The 25,468-nt window shown below is 45.1% G+C and overlaps 1 protein-coding gene across 12 annotated transcripts in view; it reads left to right on the forward strand.

Annotated features, from left to right (window-relative positions):
* KIF1B (kinesin family member 1B) overlaps positions 1-25,468 on the forward strand; it is a 267,120-nt gene that overhangs the window by 10,799 nt on the left and 230,853 nt on the right. The window lies entirely within an intron of this gene.

The raw sequence follows: 25,468 nt of genomic DNA on the forward strand, positions 1-25,468 counted from the left end.
CAGCTGGAGGGTCCCAGGTTGCCTACCCCTGCTCTAAAGGGTGTGTGTGTGGGGGGGGTGGGGACGGGGGGGTGTAGAGATCTGTAAAGTGCTGTGTAATGTGATGTTGGCTTTCAATTGTCACGCTAATGAAAGCTCATTTTTGATTGGCTTATATGGCACAGGCCTTGCAACTGCTATTCATGTTATAATATAATTTACCACTTCAGCATGCATGTCTGTACGCCCCCCATAGGCCAGAAATATGTATTTTTCATCTCCGGGCCTATTCATTTTCAATTTAGGTTTTCATTACTTAAGATAATAAAGTGATACATATACTGTTTATATATATATATAGCTAGATATAAAAAATAAATAAATATACAATATATATATATATATATATATATATATATATATATATATATATATATATATATATATATATATATATATATATATATATATATATATATATATATATAATTGTATATCTAGCTATATATATATATATATATATAAATAATTATATTTTGCCTATTATTATTTTTCTAGGAAAAATAAAGCAACCTTTCTGCAATATAGACCTCCAAATTTTTTTTGCCATTTTTTTTTTTTTTTTTAAGGAAAAAGAATAAATGAAAAGGCAAAAAATGACATTACATTTTTTCTTCTTTTGTATGTATGGCAAAAAAATTTTGGAGGTCTATATTGCAGAAAGGTTGCTTTATTTTGCCTAGAAAAATAATAAATAATAAAATTTTATATATTTATTTATATATATATATATATATATATATATATATATATATATATATATATATATAATTTTTTCTAGGCAAAATAAAGTAACCTTTCTGCAATATAGACATCCAATTTTTTTTTTTTGCCATACATACATACATACATACAAAAGAAGAAAAAATGTAATGTCATTTTTTGCCTTTTCATTTATTTTTTTTCCTTTTATTTTATTTTTTAATGTAAAAAAAAAAAAAAAAAAAAATATATATATATATATATATATATATATATATATATATATATATATATATATATATATATATATATATATATATATATATATATATACAATAGGTTTTTGTTTTGGCAAAATAAAGCAATCTTTCTGCAATATAGAGTTCCAAAAATGATTAAAAATTTTTAGGGAAAAAATTTGAAAAGGCAAAAAATTACACTTTTTTCTTCTTTTATGTTTTGGATGTCCCCTTCCCACAAATAGAGCTTTTTTTTGGTGGTATTTGATCACCTCTGCGTTTTCTTTATTTTTTATTTTTTTATTTTATGTGCTAAAAACGAAATAAATATCAACCAATTTTGCAAAAAAAAAAAAAATGTGTTGCTTTCTGTTATAAAACACAACAAATAATAAAAAAAAAATGCCTTCATTAATTTAGGCCTTTTTTGCAAAAGATATAACTACGGTATACATATACTGGAATTTTTTTTTTTTTTTAAGTGTATTTTGTGCGTGTACTCGAGAGAGGAGCCGGACTGCAGGAGTTGGGAGTAGGCAGGCCTCCCCCAGAGGCAATCTGCCACCTTTCTCCATGCCCCGGGTGGCAATGGCGGGTGTGTGAGGGGGGTCCTCCCACACAGCCTGCCCTACCTGCTCCGCTTTGAAGCCCAACGGGGCAGAGGGACTCCCTATAAGGGAGTGAGAGGATCTAGCCCGCTCAACCAGCCCCGTTAGTCCTTTGCCTCTCTTTTTAGAGACCGCGTGGTCAAAGTGCGTGCATGTTAACCCAATTTCGAGTGCGTGTGTAAGTGTGGTGGCTTTTGTGGGAGGGGGATGGGCGTACTAAGCGCAGGCTTACCTCGCATAGCACACCCACCGGGAGCCGGGCTGAGACCACCAAACTCAATTCACATGTAGCCGAGACCGGGATCCGAACCTCTAGCTGCAGAGGTGAATGGCTTGTCAGCGCAGTGCCAATCGCGCTGAGCCACCGCAGCTCCCGGGTTTTTTTTTTTTTTACTAGTAATGGTGGCAATTGGTGATTAATAGCAGGACTGCCATATTTCAGCAACCAATCGGACACTAACTGACACTTTTGCACTTTGTGGGAAGCAGTGACATGAATACAGTAGTCAGTGCTAAAAAATATGCACTGTCACTGTACTGGTGATTAAACAGTTAAATGTGTGCCTAGTCAGTGTTTGTGTACTGTGTGGTGTTTTTGCAGGGAAACAAAATCCACCACATCCCTGCTGACAGGACGGAGCTCTACATCGTTTACATAGGCAGTCATCCATCGGCCGGCACCCGCTGATCGGTTTCTGGGCGGATTCCTCGCCATTCTCATCATTGATACTCCACGAGGGGAGATCCTCCATGGAGCCCCAGACTGAGGAGAGTGACAGTTATTTTGTGTTTCTTCCCTTTGTGAATAATCGCACCGACTGTTGTCACCCTCTCACCAAGCTGCTTGGCGATGATCTTGTCGCCCATTCCAGCCTTGTGTAGGTCTACAATCTTCTCCCCGACATCCTTGGACAGATCTTTGGTCTTGGCCATGGTGGAGAGATCGGAATCTGATTGGTTGCTTCTGTGGACAGGTGTATTTTATACAGGAAACAAGCTGAGATTAGCAGCTCATTAGCTGTATAGAAGACACCTGGGAGCCAGAAATCTTGCTGATTGATAGGGGATCAAATACTTATTTCCCTCACTGCACAGCAGCGCTGATTAGCAAACAATGCCCTTCTTATAACGAGGGTAAAACCTGGAGATGAAGTGGTTAACCTGCCTTGTTTGGAGAAGGAAGTGCGTTCCTTTGATCTCCAGCCACATGAAACAAAGTAAATAAAAAAGTTACAATGTTAACTTTGTATCTCTCTCTCTTTGCATCTGAACATTGGGTCAGACGTCTGTGTTATGATGGCAGCATCTTCTACAGATTCTGTATTTGCACAGCAAGGCTTACCCGATTGGCAGTCAGGCTTCGTTCGCACTTATTGCAGTGCGGTGAACACGCGCAAAATCACACGCTTTTCTGCAATGCACAAAAACGCACTGCCTTTTTACAGACAGTACCATTCATTCTTAATGGCAGCCCCACTTATGAAGCTTTGTGTACCAAAACGTTTTGGTGCTGCGTGATTTCCAAAATGGTGCGCATTTCTCGTTCTATTGCGAGTCGAAAAGGTCCAGATGTCATCGGAAAAAATAATGTCCCATTGGTTGTTTCATTGGGAGGGATAGTACCCCATCATTGGGGGTCAGTGGGAAGAAATATGCCCCATCATTGGGGTCAGTGGGAGGAAATGTGACCCATCATTGGGGGTCAGTGGGAGGAAATGTGTCCCATCATTGGGGGTCAGTGGGAGGAAATGTGTCCCATCATTGGGGGTCAGTGGGAGGAATAGTGCCCCATCATTGGGGGTCAGTGGGAGGAAATGTGACCCATCATTGGGGGTCAGTGGGAAGAAATGTGTCCCATCATTGGGGGTCAGTGGGAGGAAATGTGACCCATCATTGGGGGTCAGTGGGAGGAAATGTGACCCATCATTGGGGGTCAGTGGGAGGAAATGTGTCCCATCATTGGGGGTCAGTGGGAGGAAATGTGTCCCATCATTGGGGGTCAGTGGGAGGAAATGTGACCCATCATTGGGGGTCAGTGGGAAGAAATGTGACCCATCGTTGGGGTCAGTGGGAGGAAATGTGTCCCATCATTGGGGGTCAGTGGGAGGAAATGTGACCCATCATTGGGGGTCAGTGGGAGGAAATGTGACCCATCATTGGGGGTCAGTGGGAGGAAATGTGTCCCATCATTGGGGGTCAGTGGGAGGAAATGTGTCCCATCATTGGGGGTCAGTGGGAGGAAATGTGTCCCATCATTGGGGGTCAGTGGGAGGAAATGTGACCCATCATTGGGGGTCAGTGGGAAGAAATGTGACCCATCGTTGGGGTCAGTGGGAGGAAATGTGACCCATCGTTTGGGTCAGTGGGAGGAAATGTGACCCATCATTGGGAGGAAATGTGACCCATCATTGGGGGTCAGTGGGAGGAAATGTGACCCATCATTGGGAGGAAATGTGACCCATCATTGGGGGTCAGTGGGAGGAAATGTGACCCATCATTGGGGTCAGTGGGAGGAAATGTGACCCATCATTGGGGTCAGTGGGAGGAAATGTGACCCATAATTGGTGTTAGTGGGAGGAAATATGACCCATCATTGGGGGTCAGTGGGAGGAAATGTGACCCGTCCAGTGGGAGGAAATGTGACCCATCATTGGGGGTCAGTGGGAGGAAATGTGACCCATCATTGGGGGTCAGTGGGAGGAAATGTGACCCATCATTGGGGTCAGTGGGAAGAAATGTGACCCATTGTTGGGGTCAGTGGGAAGAAATGTGACCCATCATTGGGGTCAGTGGGAAGAAATGTGACCCATTGTTGGGGTCAGTGGGAAGAAATGTGACCCATCATTGGGGTCAGTGGGAGGAAATGTGACCCATCATTGGGGGTCAGTGGAAAGAAACGTGACCCATCAATGGGGTCAGTGGTAGGAAATGTGATCCATCGTTGGGGTCAGTGGGAGGAAATGTGACCCATCATTGGGGGTCAGTGAGAGGAATTGTGCTTCATCATTGGTGTCAGTGAGAGTAAATGTGGCCCATCGTTGGTATCAGTGGGAAGAATAGTGCTCCATCCTTGGGGTCACTGGGAGGAATTTTTCCCCATCGTTTGTGTTATTGGGTCCCCTTTTGTTGGTGTCTCTGGGAAAAATTGTACCCATTGTTGGTGTCGTTGGGAGGGAATGTGCCCCATCATTGGGGTCAGTGGGAAGAAATGTGCCCCATCATTGGTGTCGGTGAGAGGAAATGTGCCCCATCTTTGGGGTCACTGGGAGAAATTGTTCCCTATCGTTTGTGTTATTGGGTCCGATTGTTGGTGTCTTTGGGAGAAATTGTGCCCATTGTTGATCTTATTGGGAGGAATAGTGCTCCATCAGTGGTTTCAGTGGGAGGAATAGTGCCCCATCATTGGTGTCAGTGGGAGGAATAGTGCTTCATCAGTGGTTTCAGTGGGAGGAATGGTGCCCCATCATTGGTGTCACTGTGAGAAATTGTTCCACATTGTTTGTGTTATTGGATCCCATTGTTGGTGTATTTGGGAGAAATTGTGCCCCATTGTTGGTATCAGTGGGAGGAATTGTGCCCCTTCATTGGTGTCAGTGCGGGGAATTATGCCCCATTGGTGGTATCAGTGGATGAAATAGTGCCCCAAGGGCCAGATAAAGGCAAGCAAAGGGCCGCAGTTTGGCGATCACTGCTCTAGGATATGGCTGATTGCCAATCACACGTTGATCTTCCTTTGGCAGTATCTTCCAGTAGCTCATAGAGACTTTACATGGTTGCCCAATCCAGCCAAACATGGCCAAACTGGGAGACCCTGATCCAATGTCTCTGGGTACCTATGGACTTGGAGGAAACACGGATCCGAACTTTAGATTTGGAGAATTGATTTGGAGAATCTAGAGATGTCAGGACAAGTCCAGTTGAATGTGACTACATACAGCTAGTTACACTGGTGTGTAGTTGTTAGTTGTACGGTGGAACCTCGGATTACGAGCATGATCTGTTCCAGCAGAATTCTCAGAATCCAAAGCACTTGCATATCAAAGCGAGTTTCCCCATTGAAGTCAATGGAAACGAAAATGATTCGTTCCGCATTGACTTCAATTGCATGCAATACCACATGTGGCCAGAGGTGAGGGGGGGGTCGCCGGAGAGCCTCGGAGATGATCAGGAACAACTCGGCTGACCTCGGAAACCCTTGGAAAGTCTCGGAAACACCCGGGAACGGAGTATTTCTGAGTATTTGCGATCGGCTCCATTCGGCTCTGGCGCCCCCGCACCTCTGGCCAAATGCGGTACTGCACACCCCATTAGCTTGAATTCTGAGACAACACTCGCAAACCGAGTCCGAATAAAAAAAAAAAAAGTTGCTCGTCTTTCAAAATGCTCGTTAACCGCGTTACTCGTAAACCAAGGTTCCACTGTATAGCGAAGTTCTGTTTTCTTGGGAGACGGATTGTCTGTGCTTCTCTTGGGTCGGTCTGACTGTCTCCTGAATTCTCCATTCATTTATTCCCCCCTGACATGCCTGCGGTTAGTGGCTATGCTGTGTTGATGGTTACACGCTCACCCCATCTGCTTTGTGTGCATTCCATGGCGGAGCGTGGCCATTCCGCCTCCGCGTCGCGCTGTATTAACATTTGCACATGTGAAATTCCTGTCATTCATCGGCCAGCGGTCTACCGATCCATTTCTTTTCTATGGACTCTCCTGTGAATCGATCACAGTTCCTTTATACAAAGTATGGACATGGGGGCCCATGGATGTTGGCCTGTCTACAGAACAGCAGCACATGTTCGTTTTCAGGCAGAAAGTCGCGCGATTTTACCGCGATTTTGTACAAAATGTCCCCATGTGATGACGAGGACATTTCTAATAGATTTATTGTAAGTTTGTAGCCTGATTTCTTCATTTTGAATAGAAAAAGGTTTGGCTATTGAATATATTTCAAAGTTGAACTCCGGCCTTCCCTTCAAGCCGGGTTCACACACAGAATCTCACAAAAGTAAGTACACCCCTCTCATTTTTGTAAATCTTTTCTTCTATCTTTTCATGTTACACTGAAGAAATGACACTTTGCTACAATGTTGTGTAGTGAGTGTACAGCTTGTATAAGGGTGTCAATTTGCTGTCCCCTCAAAATAATTAAACTCACAGCCATTAATGTCTAAACCCACTGGCAAAAAAAGTGAGTACACCCCTAAGTGAAAATGTCCAAATTGGGCCCAAAGTGTCAATATTTTGTGTGGCCACCATTATTTTCCAGCACTGCCTTAACCCTCTTGGGCATGGAGGTCACCAGAGCTTCACAGGTTGTCACTGGAGTCCTCTTCCGCTCCTCCATGATGACATCACAGAGCTGGTGGATGTTAGAGACCTTGCGCTCCTCCACCTTCCATTTGAGGATGTCCCACAGAAGATCAATAGGGTTTAGGTCTGGAGACATGCTTGGCCCATCCATCACCTTTACCCCCAGCTTCTTTAGCAAGGCAGTGGTGGTCTAGGAGGTGTGTTTGAGGTCGTTATCATGTTGGAATACTGCCCTGCGGCCCAGTCTCCAAAGGGAGGGGATCATGCTCTGCTTCAGTATGTCACAGTACATGTTGGCATTCATGGTTCCCTCAATGATCTGTAGCTCCCCAGTGCCGGTGACTTGTCGTTAAGGTTCCCCTATCCAGATGGTTCCTGTAAGGACTGCGCAGGCGCAATCCTTGCCGACGGAAATCTCCGAACCTCGGCCGGCATCCAGGCTCATTCCTTAACATCCCCGTGGATTGGAGGATGTTAAAAAAAGAGCCAGGAGGCCAAGCGAAGCGAGGACCTGAGGCCGACTGGCCACTTTCCTCAAATTCCACGTCGCCCTGGATGCCGGCCGAGGTTCAGAGATTTCCGTCGGCAAGGATTGCGCCTGCGCAATCCTTACAGGAACCATCCTGATAGCCGGAACCATATTGGCAGATCACCGGCAGCACTCATGCAGTCCCAGACCATGACATTCCCACCACCATGCCTGACTGTAGGCAAGACACACTTGTCTTTGTTCTCCTCACCTGGTTGCCGCCACACACGCCTGACACCATCTGACACCAAATACATTTTATCTCGGTCTCATCAGACCACAGGACATGGTTCCAGTAATCCATGTCCTTAGTCTGCTTGTCTTTAGCAAGCTGTTTTTGTGGGCTTTCTTGTGCATCGTCTTTAGAAGAGGCTTCCTTCTGGGCCATGCAGACCAATTTGATGCAGTGTGCGGCGTATGATCTGAGGATTGACAGGCTGACCCCCCCCCCACCCCTTCAACCTCTGCAGCAATGCTGGCAGCACTCATACATCTATTTCCCAAAGACAACCTCTGGATATGACGCTGAGCATGTGAACTCAACTTCTTTGGTGGACCATGGCGAGGCCTGTTCTGAGTGGAACCTGTCCTGTTATACCGCTGTATGGTCTTTGCAGGGAAAGAAAACCCATCACATCCCTGCTGACAGAACAGAGCTCTGCCTTGTTTACATATTCAGAGCTCTGTTTTTTGTCTCTCTGCGACGATCAGCAGGTGTCGGCGGACATTCATTGGCTGGCACCCGCTGATCGGCTTGTGCTGTGTCTAATCACAGCACAGCGTCTGTGGTGCGCACGAGCGCAGCCCCTACTCAGAAGTGACGGGTCATGTACTAGGCACGTGATCCAGTGCAGGAGAGGCGCCTTGCAGCTGGAAATCTAAGTGATGCGGTTGGCAAGCGGTTAATTGAGCAAGCTGAAGTTAGAAGCTGATTGGCTACCATGCAGAGCTGCACCAGATTTTTATACTCTCCAGTTAAATCAACCCCAGGCTGACAATGGAGATATTGTCACATTAGAGAAGCACAGAGGCTGGGGATGATCTGTCTAAAATAAGATATATAATATAAATGGAAAGGATATATTTAACATTTTAATTAGCATGTTAAGGGAAGGGAAAATATAAGCTTCAGTTTTATTGGTGTTGCCTCTTTAAATGAGGTGTGGTAAAGCAAAGCACCATTATGGTCCCCATTAAAGGCGCAATGAACAGAGAACCGCTGTCTTTCAGACGCACTCTGGGAGGGGCCATTCTCATATAGTGACTGTATAAAACTTTGTGTGAGCAATAATTGGCTTTATTCATTGAAGAGTATGGGAAGACGCATGGTTAAATGCAGTAATCTGTGACAGATTTCAGAGAAGTACATGAGGAATTCTGATTGGTTGCTGTAGGTTATGCAGAGCATTGCACCCGTGACCCACGCTGTTTTTAAATTGTGACAGCGGGGGCAGGAGAGAGGATCCTCTGTCTGCTGTCAAGGGGGAAAGGGAGGATCGAGGGGGGCGGGAAGATGCTAAGCATGTTACATGTTGCACCCTAAATATGGATGTAACATGTTCAGAATGTGAACTTATCCTTTTACAGTAGGTAGCCTATGCCTTGAGACACCACTTGGACGTTGTTCTCCTTTCCTGTAACAGAAGGGCCAGCAACTTTATTAACTCATCTTTGGGTGACACAGGATTCCTCCCATCCCCATCTCCCCCACTCATTCACAAAAAAATAAATAAACCGCCTCTAAAACCAGTGTTCTGTCATATTCTCCAACCCCTCAGAAACTCCAACCTCTTAAAGCGAAGGTCTGTACAAAAATGCAACCTCCGATTTTTGGAACCCTCCGGTGTCACATTTGGCACCTTGGGGGGGGGTGCAGATACCTGTATAATACAGGTATTTGCACCCACTTCCAAGCATAGACCCCCGCAAGTCACATCCCGTCCCCCCCGCTGTCTTCTGGGAGACAGAAGACAGGAGGGACCATTTCGATTGCGCAGCGCGACTCGCGCATTCGCAGTAGGGAACACAGAAGTGAAGCCGCAAGGCTTAATTTCCTAATTCCCTTAGGGAAGATGGTGGCAGCAACATCCGAGGACCGAGGCACGAGTCGGCCGTCATCGCGGGCGCGCTGGACAGGTAAGTGTCCAGCGCGCCCGCGATGACGGCCGACTAAGTCAGCAGCTGCAGTATTTGCTGACTTTTAAAAAAAAAATAAAAAATTTGCAGACCTCCGCTTTAACTTCCGGTTTCTTAAACCATCAGTAATTGGAGTTTTTGACAAGTTGGTGGTTGAACACAAAACTGAAGATTGAGGCTTGACTATTGGAAGATTTGGTTACTCCATGAATAGTAAAACTTGACTATTGAAAGATTGGGTACTTCGTGAAGTGTGAAGATTGACTATTGGAAGATCGGGTACTTTGATAAGAGTGAGGCTTGACTATTGGAAGATCAGATACTTTGTGAAGAGTGAGGCTTGACTATTGGAAGATCAGATACTTTGTGAGGAGTGAGGCTTGCCTATTAGAAGATCAGATACTTTGTGAAGAGTGAGGCTTGGCTATTAGAAGATCAGATACTTTGTGAAGAGTGAGGCTTGACTATTGGAAGATCAGATACTTTGTGAGGAGTGAGGCTTGCCTATTAGAAGATCAGATACTTTGTGAAGAGTGAGGCTTGGCTATTGGAAGATCAGATACTTTGTGAAGAGTGAGGCTTGACTATTGGAAGATCGGGTACTTTGTGAAGAGTGAGGCTTGGCTATTGGAAGATCAGATACTTTGTGAAGAGTGAGGCTTGACTATTGGAAGATCTGATACTCTGTGAGGAGTCAGGCTTGACTATTGGAAGATCAGATACTCTGTGAGGAGTGAGGCTTGACTATTGGAAGATCGGGTACTTCGTGAGGAGTGAGGCTTGACTATTGGAAGATCGGGTACTTTGTGAGGAGTGAGGCTTGACTATTAGAAGATCAGATACTTTGTGAGGAGTGAGGCTTGACTATTGGAAGATCAGATACTTTGTGAAGAGTGAGGCTTGACTATTGGAAGATCAGATACTTTGTGAGGAGTGAGGCTTGACTATTGGAAGATCGGGTACTCCATGAAGAGTAAGGCTTGTCTATTGGAAGATCAGATACTTTGTGAAGAGTGAGGCTTGACTATTGGAAGATCAGATACTTTGTGGAGAGTAAGGCTTGACTATTGGAAGATCAGATACTTTGTGAGGAGTGAGGCTTGACTATTAGAAGATCAGATACTTTGTGGAGAGTGAGGCTTGACTATTGGAAGATCGGATACTTCGTGAGGCTTGACTATTGGAAGATTGGGTACTTCGTGAGGAGTGAGGCTTGGCTATTGGAAGATTGGGTACTTTGTGAAGAGTGAGTCTTGACTATTGGAAGATCGGATACTTTGTGAGGCTTGACTATTGGAAGATCGGATACTTTGTGAGGCTTGACTATTGGAAGATCGGATACTTTGTGAGGCTTGACTATTGGAACATTGGGTACTTCGTGAGGAGTGAGGCTTGGATATTTTGGAAGATTGGGTACTCTGTGAAGAGTGAGGATTGACTATTGGAAGATCGGATACTTCGTGAGGAGTGAGGCTTGGATATTGAAAGGTCGGGAAATTTGTGAAGAGTGAGGCTTGGCTATTGGAAGATTGGGTACTCTGTGAAGAGTGAGGTTTGACTATAGGAAGATCGGGTACTTCGTGAGGCTTGGATATTGAAAGGTCGGGAAATTTGTGAAGAGTGAGGCTTGGCTATTGGAAGATTGGGTACTCTGTGAAGAGAGAGGCTTGACTATTGAAAGATCAGAGGACTTTTTGAAGAGTGAGGGTTGACTACAGTATTGGAAGATTGGGTACTTCATGAAAAGTGAGGCTTGACTATTGGAAGATTGGATATTATGTGAAGAATAAGGGTTGTCTATTGGAAGAGTGAGGGTTGACTATTGAAAGATCTGAACACTTTGTGAAAAATGAGGCTTGACTATTGAAAGGTTTGGGTACTTTGTAAAGAGTGAGGCTGTTTTGTTGTTATTTTTATCTGGTCAGTGTATAGTGGAGATTTCCTTTTAACTGACAGCCAGGTAGAACGACTATAATTATGTCATTATCTTTAAGTAATGTTTGTCTGGAGAATTGCTCATCTTGTTTAACTAGTCTTGTCTGCGGTAGTTTGGTATTGTTTTCTGGGGTGAAGGAAAGGCTGGTTGGGAGTCGTGTGAGTCGCTCTCTATTAACTTTCCCTTTGCTTTCTGGATTTATTGTGTTTTTTTTTATTGTTTTTGTCATTTTTTTTGTTTCTTTTTTAGGCTTTGATTGAGCTAAAGATCATTGTCTGCTAGCTGAAGGCTGGTTGTTGATTAACTTACCCCCTCATAAAGTCTTTACTACATCAGATAAGCTGGGTACACACTGTCTGCTTTTAAAAAAAAAAAAATATATTCAACCAGCAGTGAGATCACTCGGAAGTTTGCCCTCCCCCGCTGCTTATTTTTAACACTAAAGCGCCTGAAAAAAAAACATTTCCTGTACTTTGTCTGCAGGCTCTGACCATCTCCTATATCATGTCTGCAGTCTCTGACCATCTCCTATATCATGTCTGCAGTCTCTGACCATCTCCTATATCATATCTGCAGTCTCTGACCATCTCCTATATCATGTCTGCAGTCTCTGACCATCTCCTATATCATGTCTGCAGTCTCTGACCATCTCCTGTATCATGTCTGCAGTCTCTGACCATCTCCTATATCATGTCTGCAGTCTCTGACCATCTCTTGTACTATGTCTGCAGTCTCTAATCATCTCCTGTACTATGTCTGCAGTCTCTAATCATCTCCTATATCATGTCTGCAGCCTCTGACCATCTCTTGTATCATGTCTGCAGTCTCTGACCATCTCCTATATCATGTCTGAAGTCTCTGACCGTCTCCTGTACCATGTCTGCAGTCTCTGATCATCTCCTGTACTATGTCTGCAGTCTCTGATCATCTCCTGTACTATGTCTGCAGTCTCTGATCATCTTTTGTACCATGTCTGCAGTTTCTGATCATCTCCTGTGTATCATGTCTGCAGTCTCTGACCATTTCCTGTATTATGTCTGCAGTCTCTGATCATGTCTGTAGTATGTCTGGGGGTCTTTCTACCAGAAGCCCTCTCTGTGTACATCAGAGAGGCCCCCTGTAGGTCCCAATAAAGTATTCTGCTTCTCTTCCTGTATTTTGTTTATTGTTAAGAGATCATGTAAGGATCCCAGGGTAATGAAGACTTTGTGGGGGGAGCATTTCTGTGGTTGAGTCATTGCCATAGAAACATTTGTAAAGGGGAGGAGTTAGTAAAATGACTACGCCCATGTGGGGGCGCCAGAAATATTTCTGCACCCAGGCGCCTGTGACCCTAGGATCGGCCCTGTATCCTGTCCTCACTCTCTGACCCTCACCTCCTCTATTAGGTCTGCAGTCTCTGACAGTCCTCTCAAGCATTACATATATTGGCCATTACGTACTGGCCTTCGGTATTGTCAGGGGCCGCGTTTAAGGCCCCCTATAGGTCATAGGTTGACAACCACTGATCTAATGCTAGGTCTACATCGTTTACTGCCAGATCACCAGCTAGGGCTAGTCCTGGACCAAGCTGATTGCTTAGTGCCATGTAAGGATGAGCTCCGGCATGTTCGCAAACCCCACGTGCAGAGCCCGCCAGGAAGTCGGCACTGCGCTAAACACAGGCAGTGAGACATTGTCCCGATGCGCGGCTACAGAGATCGGGGAAATGTCTCCTTGCCTGTGATTAGCGCAGCGCCGACTTCCTGGCGGGCTCTGCACGTGGGGTTTGCGAACACACGCCGGAGCTCATCCTTACTGCCGTGTAACCCGCAAAGATATTCAGGCTGTACCATCGGGTTGGCTGAACAACAAGACCGGCTGAACAGGTTTACAAATCCCCTGGCGGGTAAAACCGTATAATTGCAATTAAATGATGTATTCCTCTGTTTGCCTGGAGTTCAGCCTTAGGCCCCTTGCACACGGGTGTCATACTTTACGGATGTTTTCTCAGGAACTTGTGTCAAAAGTGTCCGATGTGTCCGCCATAAAGTCGCAGTCACGATAAAAATCGCTGATCGCCTCCATCACTAGTAAAAAAATTAATAAAATGCCATAAAACTATCCCCTATTTTGTACACGCTGTAACTTTTGCGCAAACTAATCAATATACGCCCATTGCGATTTTTTTTTTTTTTTTTTTTACCAAAAATATGTAGAAGAATATGTATCGGCCTAAACTGTGGAACAATGTTGTTTTTTTTATATATATTTTTGGGGGATATTTATTATAGCAAAAAGTAAAAAATATTGCTTTTTTTTTCAAAATTGTCGCTCTATTTTTGTTTGTAGCGCAAAAAATAAAAACGGCAGAGGTGATCAAATACCACCAAAAGAAAGCTCTATTTGTGGGAAAAAAAGGACGTCAATTTTGTTTTGGGAGCCACGTCGCACGACCGCGCAATTGTCAGTTATAGCGACGCAGTGCCGAATCGCAAAAAAAATGCTCTGGTCCGGGGCTGAAGTGGTTAAGAGCTTTGTTGTGTCATATTTGGGGACCATATATAACGCGTCTTATGCAGCGGCAGCGTCTTCAGGAATGAGCGTAGGGTGGGCACAGAGATAGAGGAAGTTGAGAATGTCCAGACATCAGAAAAGATGAATCATTAGTGGAAGTGAAAGGAGATGATCTCATCGTGGGATTGTGTTCCCCTCCCCCCACCCCTCCTCCCCGCACAGGTTAATTCATTGCACTCCCTTTTTAGAGGTCAAATTCTTCACATGCAGAAGACAGACCACGCTGCAAAAATAAAGCACATTACAGCCAGGAGCAGGGTAACGTATACAGTCCTTTCCAAATAAGAGAAACTCCAGGGATGTGACCATTGATGATGGGAAACCAAGGTAGGGGCTCGGTTTCTGTAGCACCCATGGATGTGCTTGGCGATATTTGGTACCACTATGGCTTTCCTGGCCAAGTGTTACCATAGGGCTCTGTTTCCTAGAATGGCCGAAAGCTTAGTCATTTCTTTGGCCCAGATTCACAACCGAGATACGACCGCGTATCTCCAGATACGCCGTCGTATCGCTGAGTTGCGCCGTCGTATCTATGCGCCTGATTCTTAGAATCAGTTACGCATAGATTTCCCTTAGAACCAACAGGCGTAAGTCTCTTACGCCGTCGGATCGTAACTGCATATTTACTCTGGCCGCTAGGAGCGTGTACGCTGATTTACGCGTCGAAATATGTAAATCAGCTAGATACGCAAATTCACAAACGTACGCTCGGCCGACACAGTACAGTTACGCCGTTTATGTTAGGCTTTTCCCGGCGTAAAGTTACCCCTGCTATATGGTGGCGTAAGTGCGGCGTACCAATGTTAAGTATGGCCGTCGTTCCCGCAACGAAATTTGAAAATTTTATGTCGTTTGCGTAACTCGTCCGTGAATAGGGCTGGACGTAATTTACGTTCACGTCAAAACCAATACGTCCTTGCGGCGTATTAGGAGCAATGCACACTGGGAGATTTCCACGGACGGCGCATGCGCCGTTCATTAAAAACGTCAATCACGTCGGGTCATGGTTATTTTACATAAAACACGCCCCCCCCTGTTCCAAATTTGAATTAGGCAGGCTTACGCCGGCCGATTTACGCTACGCCGCCGCAACTTATGGAGCAAGTGCTTTGAGAATACAGCACTTGCCCGTCTAAGTTATGGAGGCGTAATGTAAATCGGATACTTTACGCTCACGCAAAGATACGCGGATGTACGAGAATCTGGCCCTTTGTTTCTTATGGGTGGAGCCAGGACTAGTTAGACCCTCTGTCTGGTTTTTATTGCTAGTACGCAATAGATGCCAGCATGCAAGGGCCATGTCCTTATTCACTCCCTTGTTATCTCTCGCCTTGACTATTGCAACTCCCTTCTTGTAGACCTACCTCTCCATAGGCTATCCTCTCCTTAGTCTATCATGAATGCTGCTCCCAGACTTCTCCACCTTATCTAGAGGTCGACCTATATATCGGCAGGCCGATATATCGGACGATATTTGGCTTTATCCAAATTAGGCCGATATTTTACATGGCCGCTAGCGGTGCCACGGATTCGGAGCTAGGCCGAAGCCGCGGCCTTTCTTGATGCTGTAACCGTGGCGGCGATCCGCGGATTGCCGCTGTGGTCACAGCATCAGGAAAGACTGCAATTGACCACCGCTGTAAGGGAGACATCCTTCCAAATGACCAACACTGTAAGAGGGACATCTTTCTAACTGACCACCTCTGTAAGGGGGACATCCTTGCAACTGACCACCACTGTAAGGGGGACATCCTTGCAACTGACCACCTCTGTAAGGGGGACATCCTTCCAACTGACCACCACTGTAAGGGGGACATCCTTGCAACTGACCACCACTGTAAGGGGGACATCCTTCCAACTGACCACCTCTGTAAGGGGGGACATCCTTCCAACTGACCACCTCTGTAAGGGGGGACATCCTTCCAACTGACCACCTCTGTAAGGGGGGACATCCTTCCAACTGACCACCTCTGTAAGGGGGGACATCCTTCCAACTGACCACCTCTGTAAGGGGGGACATCCTTCCAACTGACCACCACTGTAAGGGGGACATCCTTCCAACTGACCACCACTGTAAGGCTGGTATTTTTCCTTATGGCCACCAATGAATTGGTTTTAGCAGGGATTCCCGAGACCTAAAATGATCCCAAGGGTTTCTCTGGGGTAAAATGCTTTAGAAAGGCTGCATTAGACCCTTGGCTAACGTTCTTTAGTCTGTGAGCCTCCTTTGTACCCCTGTGTGTCTTTTGACGTTTTAAATAAAGCTCTTTTCCCATGTGCTTTATGTATGAGGACTGGAGTCTGGAACAGCTGGATGTGCCCCCCCGCCCCCCCAATTGTTCTCTGAGAGATACTGAAATAAAGGCCTGAGCTACTCCCTATTGTTCTCCTTGGGTTGGGGGCCTGCTGAGGAAGAGAGACCCCCCTCCTGAGAGTCTCTGATGTGTGCTTCCCCGGAGAGTCTGGAATTCTATTCCTGGTTAGACATTCCTAATGCCCTTTATGGGATTCCGGCTAGATGGAATTGCGTTTATTCCTGTGTTGTTTCCCTGGAAGTCTTTGATCAGATCGCGTTCCAGCAGGTCTAGGAAGTAAACGGAGGCTGGTCCTGTGGGTCGCATTAAAGGGGAACTCTGCATTCTTTTTTACTAAACTCCCTATGTACAGGGCCGGCCTTATGTGTTCAGGCGCCCTGTGCGAGGTAATAATCCTGTGGCGCCCCCCCCCCCATCTTCGACCCCTGGTCACGTAAACATACACAAAGAGGGAAAAAATATTTGTAAAAAATAATTTGTTTTAATTTAATTTTACATTACACAGCACCCTGCATCCCTGGACCCCTTTTCATTACACAGCACCCTGCATCTCTGGACCCCTTTTCATTACACAGCACCCTGCATCCCTTTACATTACACAGCACCCTGCATCTCTGGACCCCTTTTCATTACACAGCACCCTGCATCTCTGGACCCCTTTTCATTACACAGCACCCTGCATCCCTTTACATTACACAGCACCCTGCATCTCTGGACCCCTTTTCATTACACAGCACCCTGCATCTCTGGACCCCTTTTCATTACACAGCACCCTGCATCCCTTTACATTACACAGCACCCTGCATCTCTGGACCCCTTTACATTACACAGCACCCTGCATCCCTTTACATTACACAGAACCCTGCAGCTCTGGACCTCCTGCATGTTACACAGACCCCCCTTCAATGCAGACCCTCCTTCAGTGTATCCACCCCTTCAAGAAGACCCGCCGTTCAGTGCAGCCCCCCCGTTCAGTGCTGCACCCCCTTCAGTGTAGCCCCCCCGTTCAGTGCAGCCCCCCTTCAGTGTAGCCCCCCCCATTCAGTGCAACCCCCCTTCAGTACCTCAGATCAGCGCGGTGGCACATGCACAGCAGGTACCCTCCCCCTGTGCCTGTGTGACATCCAGGATCACACAGACAGGCAGCTTGTGGCCGCAAGAGGAGGGGATGGTAGGTGCCGCGGTGTCACCCTGCACACCCCCTCCCCCTTGCCACTGTAGCTAGCTCGCCTCTCCCTGCCTGTGCCAGTGTGCTGCTGCCTAAACCCACGGTACTGCCACCGCGGGTGTAATACAACCGCCCCCCCCAACTTAGTACGCCTCTGGATGGCCGCACGGCGCCCCTGTTGCCCATGGCGCCCTGTGCGGCCGCACAGCTCGCACACCCCAAAGGCCTGCCCTGCCTATGTAGTATAATAAGTGAAATAAAGGTTTGGAAATCCACAATCTAATATGTGTAGCCTATTGTGAATGGAGGCGGACATTTCTGACCCCTCAGTCTGGGTCATGCCTACATTCAGGGTTATATGCATGTGGTTATGTGAGAGATTACACAAGCTTTGTATAGCATCGCACAACCATTCATTACAATGGAGGCTGAACACTGCACCTGTGGCTCCCTTGTGCTATTTAAACTCCATGCACTGTGTGCATGACTCCTATTTCTGTCTGTGTCCACATTGTTGAGATTTCTCCTAATTTCCTGTCTTGGTGACCACAAAAGAAGGCTATCCGATCATCTCACCTTTATGATCTAGGTTCTAGGAGAACCGGAGTGACGTAATTATGTCACTTCTAGTCTGAGGCAAAAGCTTTTTTTTTTTTTTTCAGTATCGCAGCTTGGCTTAAAATCGCTGATCGCCGCCATTACTAGTGATATATATTTATATATATATATATATATATATATATAAAATGTCCATAATTCTATCCCATAATAATAAATAAACATATCCCACAGTTTGTAGACACTATGAGGTAGATTCACGTAGGACTTACGGCGACGTATCTTCTTATACGCCGCATAAGTCCACAGATGCGCCGTTGTATCTATGCGCCGTATTCTTTAAACCAGATACGCCTGAATTCTGGCTCCATCAGACCGACGTAAGTCTTCTACGCCATTGTATCTTGGGTGCATATTTACGCTGGCCGCTAGGGGCGCTTCCATTGATTTACGCGTCGAATATGTAATTGACCTAGATACGCCGATTCACGAACGTACTTGCGGCCGTCGCAGTAAGCTACGCCGTTTACGTAAGGCGTACGTCCGACGTAAAGTTATCCCACCTAAAGCAGGGGTAAGTCATGTTAGGGTATGGACGTCGGAACAGCCGTCGTATTTTACGTTGTTTACGTAAGTCGTTCGTGAATGGGGCTGGGCGTAGGTTACGTTCACGTCGTACGAATTAAGCCGTCGTTTCTTAGGGAGTATATGCGACGTGATTGTGAGCATGCGCGCACATGCGCCGTTCGTTTGGGAATTCATTTACATGGGGTCACGGTTAATTTGAATACGCCCACTGCCTTCCAAATTTGAATTCGGCGGGCTTACGCCGGCCCATTTACGCTACGCCACCGTAACTTGGGGAGCAAGTGCTTTGTGAATACTGCTCTTGCCTCTCAGAGTTACGTTGGCGTAGCGCATATGAGATGCGCTACGCCCGCTCAACGATACGCTGAGCTACCTGAATCTAGCAAACCAATCAATAAACGCTTATTGGTATTTTTTTTTTTTTTTTTTTTACCAAAAATATGTAGCGGAATAACATATTGGTCTAAATCGAATAAAGAAATTTAATTTTTTTAATTTTTCTTTATTGGATATGTTTTATAGCAGAAAATAAAAAAATATTGCTTTTATATTTTTCCAAATTTTTAATTTTTTTTTGTTTTATAGTGCAAAAATAAAACCTCCCAGGTTAAAATGAGTTTGAAAAAAAAAAATGCTGCGCAAATACCGCGTGACATGAAAAAATTGCAACAATTGCCATTTTATTCTCTAGGGTCTCCTGCACATATACGTCGGCAGAATTGCACGGCTGGGCACAAGCACGTACAGGTACGTCCTCTTTAAGTGCACAGCCGTGGGGTCGCGGCGCGCTCCCGCGACCTGGTCCGAAGCTCCGTGACCGCGGGACCTGCGTACCCGATCACCTCTGGAGTCCCGCGATTGGTCCCCGGAGCTGAAGAACGGGGAGAGCTGTGTGTAAACACAGCTTCCCCGTTCTTCACTGTGGCGCCGTCATCGATCGTGTGTTCCCTGATATAGGGAACCACAATCAATGACATCACACCTACAGCCACACCCCCCTACAGTTAGAAACACAGATGAGGTCATATATAACCCCTTCAGCGCCCCCCTGTGGTTAACTCCCAAACTGCAATTGTCATTTTCACAAAAAACAATGCAATTTAAATGCATTTTTTGCTGTGAAAATTACAATGGTCCCAAAAATGTGTCAAAATTGTCCGAAGTGTCCGCTATAATGTCGCAGTCACAAAAAATAAAATCGCTGATCGCCGCCATTAGTAGTAAAAAAAAAAATGTATTAATAAAAATGCAATAAAACTATCCCCTATTTTGTAAACGCTATAAATTTTGCGCAAACCAATCGATAAACGCTTATTGCGATTTTATTTTACCAACAATAGGTAGAAGAATACGTATCGGCCTAAACTTAGGAAAAAAATTGTTTTTTAATATATTTTTGGGGGATATTTATTATAGCAAAAAGTAAAAAATATTGCATTTTTTTCAAAATTTTGTTTATAGCGCAAAAAAATAAAACCGCAGAGGTGATCAAATACCACAAAAAAAACGCTCTATTTGTGGGAAAAAAAGGACGCCAATTTTGTTTGGGAGCCACGTCGCACGACCGCGCAATTGTCTGTTAAAGCGACGCAGTGCCGAATCACAAAAACTGGCCAGGTCCTTTAGCTGCCTAAAGGTCCGGATCTTAAGTGGTTAAACAGACTGAAATGATCTGCAAAAGATTTTTATACTGCGACCCAACTTTTTTTTTTGCACTCCTTGCACTTTAGTATACTATTGTATCTTATTACACTGGTGATGTCCACCTTAGTACCGCCCCTTCCAGAGCAGCCCCTCCCCCTTGAAAGCCTGATTGTAACTGCTCAGCCTAAAGCCGTAGTTCAGATAATTATGTAAGGACCCTTAGAAGGGACCGGTGATCTGAAAGGTGTTTTTTTCCTCCCGGTTTTCCAGCTTCTATCTCGCCAGCGGTGTGAAGCGTACAGTCGGAGGTTGTTTATATCGGCGGCTGGGTAGGAAAATGTTCATTCATGCTGACGGCTCCCTTTTCATGGCCTACAAATAAAGGCAATCCGCTGTGGATGAAAGGCCGGCTATGGCAGCTTTTGTTATACAAACATCACTCTTCCTTGTGACCCAAATACGGTTTAGAAAATAACAGGACGTAATCCTATTGTATGGTGGAGAGAAGCGCAGGAATGTCTGGGGAATGAGAGACAAAAAGCAGATTTACCCCCCCCCCCCCTGTATGTATAATATTTATTAGATCCATTTGTTATTGGCAACAAACATTTCGCAGCGGCTCGATGTACGCCGGCGCCGCAACCAATCCACGCCATTGCTAATCACAATTATTTAGTGTAACGCTTAAAGTTGAGGTTTAATCTGCTTATTTTACATTCCCCGGTTTGTTTGTTTCATCCCTCATCAACATGCTAATGCCATTTTTAAATCAAACTTTTGTTTTAATTACCTTTTTTTTTTTTTTTTTTTATATAGCCAGTGGTGTCATCACTGGGTCTCTGTGCTTCTTAATGCAATGCAGGCAGATCATGGTAGGAGGGAGCAGACAGGGCGCTGTTCATAAGGCACACATTAACACGTTGCTACAAAGTAAGGATGAGCTCCGGCGTGTTCGCATTGAACACGTGCGGAGCCCGCCAGGAAGTCGGCACCCGCGCTGCGCTAATCACAGCCAGGCAGACATTTCCCGATCTCTGCAGCCGAGCATCGGGAAATGTCTGCCTGGCTGTGATTAGCGCAGCGCGGGTGCCGACTTCCTGGCGGGCTCCGCACGTGTTCAATGCGAACACGCCGGAGCTCATCCCCACTACAAAGCATGGCAACTAAGGATGAGCTCAGGAGTGTTCGCAACTCCACATGCCGGCACCCGCCAGGAAGCTGACACTCCGCAGCACTAATCACAGGCAGTGAGACATTTCCCGATCCACGGCTGCACAGATTTGGAAATGACTCGCTGCCTGTGATTAGCGCTGTGGAGTGTCATCTTCCTGGCGGGTGCGGGCACGTGGAGTTGCGAACATGCCTGGGCTCGTCCTTAATAGTGTGAATGGTCACCAGTGGCGGCCCATCTATTAGGGGCGCCGCCTTCCTAATCCATGCATCTAGCCCCCAATCTACATGCGGGGCGTCGGACGCATGAACTCCAATGGGGATTTATTTTTTCTAGAAGCACGGGATTAGAACCAGAGGCTCTAATTTGCTTCAAAAAAGGGTGGGCTCGGGGCGCAGAGCCCTGCGCCCCAAGCACACCCATTTGTGTGACATTAGCAAATTCATATTCGCTATTGTCTTCCTGATTCTCCTCCCGGCCAATTAGGAAGTGGGTGAGACTTGATTGGCTGAGAGGAGAAGCCACTGATGGGCACTTGAACTAAGTTCCACCCATCTGCTAGCCTTCTGCCAAATGAGAGTACTTCAGTGGCCAATAAGGGTGCTTAGTTGGTTACAGAGATGGCGAGTAAGAGGTGTTTTTTTTTTTTTATGTCATTAAAAACGATCGTGTGTGGGCTTCAGAGCATTTTTCGGGTTCTGAAAAACGGCCCAAAAAAAAATTCGAACATACTTTTTTAACGACGTTTTTAACGTTGTCGTTTTTCAGGTTGTAAAAAAAATGGTCGTGTGTGGGCTTTAAAGACATGAAAAATCTGCGCATGCTCAGAAGCAAGCTATGAGACGGGAGCGCTCGTTCTGGTAAAACTAGCGTTCGTAATGGAGGATGCCAATTTTGTTCGGGAGCCACGTCGCACGACCGCGCAATTGTCAGTTAAAGTGACGCAGTGCCGAATCGCAAAAACTGGCCTTTACCTGCATTTTGGTCCGGGTCTTAAGTGGTTAAAGACCAAACCTTTTCTGACATTTGTTGCTTACAAGTAAAAAAATATCATTATTTTCTGCTAGAAAATTAAGTGGAACCCCCAAACATTATATATATATATATATATATATATATATATATATATATATATATATATATATATATATATATATATATATATATATATATATATATATATATATATATATATATATATATATATATATATATATATATATATATATATATATATATATATATATATATATATATATATATATATTTTAGCAGAGACCCTAGAGAATAAAATAGTGGTTGTTACAATATTTTATGTGACACTGTATTTGCGCAGCAGTTTTTCAAACGACACTTTAAAAAAAATCCTCTTTAATGAATAAAAAAAATAAAAAACAACTAAACAGTAAAGTTAGCCCAATTATTATTTTTATGTATAATGTGAAAGATGATGTTTTACCACGAAAATATTGATCTTTATTTTAAGCAAAAAATTGTGATTCTCATTTTAGCCAGGTTCGTGGAGCTCTTCTATCCATGTATTTTTCTCTTGGATTATAGCAGACGTTTTTATATATTTTATTATAGGAGGGTTCTTCAAAAAGTTTCTGCACATTTTTTAACTCTAATAAATATGAAAAAAGCTTTTTGGAGGCCCCTCGTATTATATAATATTTTGTTGGTGGGGGGGACTGGTTCCCTCTGCTGTAGACCATTACTGGAATGTCTCGACTATGTCTATGGCAGGGGTCTTCAAACTATGGCCCTCCAGTTGTTCAGGAACTACAATTCCCATCATGCCTAGTCATGTCTGTGAATGTCAGAGTTTTACAATGCCTCATGGGACATGTAGTTCCGCAACAGCTGGAGGGCCGTAGTTTGAGGATTCCTGGTCTATGGCCTCTAAAGATAATGTCATGAGATATTCCTATATCGCGATCATATCATGTCCTATATATACAGCTGCAAGTTTTCCAGGTCACCCCAGAATAAAATCCAGATGATCTGTTCTATCCAGAGAGCAGCCATGACACAGGAAATCAAATCCTGATGAAGATAGAGAGACGTGGCTCAGAGGCACAGATGGAAAGTAGAAACTTTGAGATTGTAAACATTGAAGAACGGATTCTGGGATCTGATGGAGAAACCAGGGAACTGGTATCCATGTTCTGTCAGCATGTGATAACTCCAAGACATATAATTACTACTACCAAGTGTTAGATCAATGGTATTGCTTTCCTGTTTGCGGTAGTGCCCCTCGTGGCTGGAGGCCAAACTTTCATACCTGGCAACACACCAGAAGGATAACGTCTTTTCACTTGCCAGTGACACCTGTCCTGTGGTTCTATCGAATAATGCCCCCCCGTCGAAAAGTGCCCGCGCATGCGCAGTACAGAAGGCCACTCCAGCTGATTTCCCGATCAGCTGGCGTGTTGTCACCATAGCGCATCCGCACATCGTAGGAGGCATTTTTCGACGGGAGATACCATATGACGGGCAAAATTGAAAGCTATGCAAACAGCGGAGGGAGACCATAGTTGTCAGATTGTGCCTCTCTGTTGCGAGGTGGGTTTGTGGGTGTGTTAAAGGGCGCATGTGCTATGGTGACATCACGCCAGCTGATTGGAAAATCAGCTGGAGTGGAGTGGCCTTCGACAGAGGATACTATTCGATAGAATCAGCTGAACGGGCATTTTACGACAGAGGGCACTATTCGATAGAACACCGGAACTGACTACAGAGACGTTTTCGAGAGGTGCGGTGTTGAGCGCAGATTGTCTCCACCAGTTCCTGAATACACGGTACACTTTACCACCCAAAGGTATGGAAGGAAGCTAGTGTATGTTTTGCAAGGCCTTGCATACCACGGTCAGGGCCCGGTCCCTAGGAGGGTTCTGTTACAAAGCCGGCTGTAATATAGGGACCCTGCTGCTTGGGGTATCTATGTTCTGTCTGTAGGATCTGATGGAGAAATCGGGGGACCGGTATCTGTATTCTGTCTGTATGATTTCATGGAGAAATCGGGGGAACGGTATCTATATTGAGGAAATATGGGTCATTCTCCTCTACTCATCCATAATATATGACATGACAGTCACTGCAGAATCTACCTGTTGGTTCCGGTGTGCGGAGTCACATGTGTGAATAATAAATGCTCCTCTGACTTGTGCGGTGACACCTGATCATGTTATGAAGCCGCGGTGACGTTTTATTAGTGTCTGCGTGGTGGATTTATTAGCGTGTCAGACGGGTGGAGTCTCGTATTTTGTATTACTGGACTACAAGGATTAACGCATACGATAGAACACCTTTGGGATGAATTAAAGCGGAGACTGCAAGCCAGGCCTTCTCTTCCAACATCAGTGTCTGACCTCACAAATGTTCTTCTGGAAGAATGGTCATAGACACACTACTAAACCTTGTGGACGGCCTTCCCAGAAGAGTTGAAGCTGTTATAGCTGCAAAGGGTGGGCCAACTCAATATTGACCCTACGGACTGAGATTGGGATGCCAATAAAGTTCATGCGTGTGTCAAGGCGGGCGTCCCAATACTGCACAGTACTACTTCTCTTGTCCTGTATGCCGGGTGTAATTCTCAGTATCTGTTCTTATTCTGTATGTATGGGCTCTGCACAGTACTACTTCTCTTGTCATGTATGCCGGGTGTAATTCTCAGTATCTGTTGTTATTCTGTATGTCTGGGCTCTGCACAGTACTACTCCTCCTGTCCTGTATGCCAGGTGTAATTCTCAGTATCTGTCGTTATTCTGTATGTATGGGCTCTGCACAGTACTACTCCTCCTGTCCTGTATGCCAGGTGTAATTCTCAGTATCTGTCGTTATTCTGTATGTATGGGCTCTGCACAGTACTACTTCTCTTGTCCTGTATGCGGAGTGTAATTCTCAGTATCTGTTCTTATTCTGTATGTATGGGCTCTGCACAGTACTACTTCTCCTGTCCTATATGCTGAG

The sequence above is a fragment of the Rana temporaria genome, chromosome 10 (genome assembly GCF_905171775.1).
Source record: "Rana temporaria chromosome 10, aRanTem1.1, whole genome shotgun sequence".
Taxonomy (NCBI): Eukaryota; Metazoa; Chordata; class Amphibia; order Anura; family Ranidae; genus Rana; species Rana temporaria.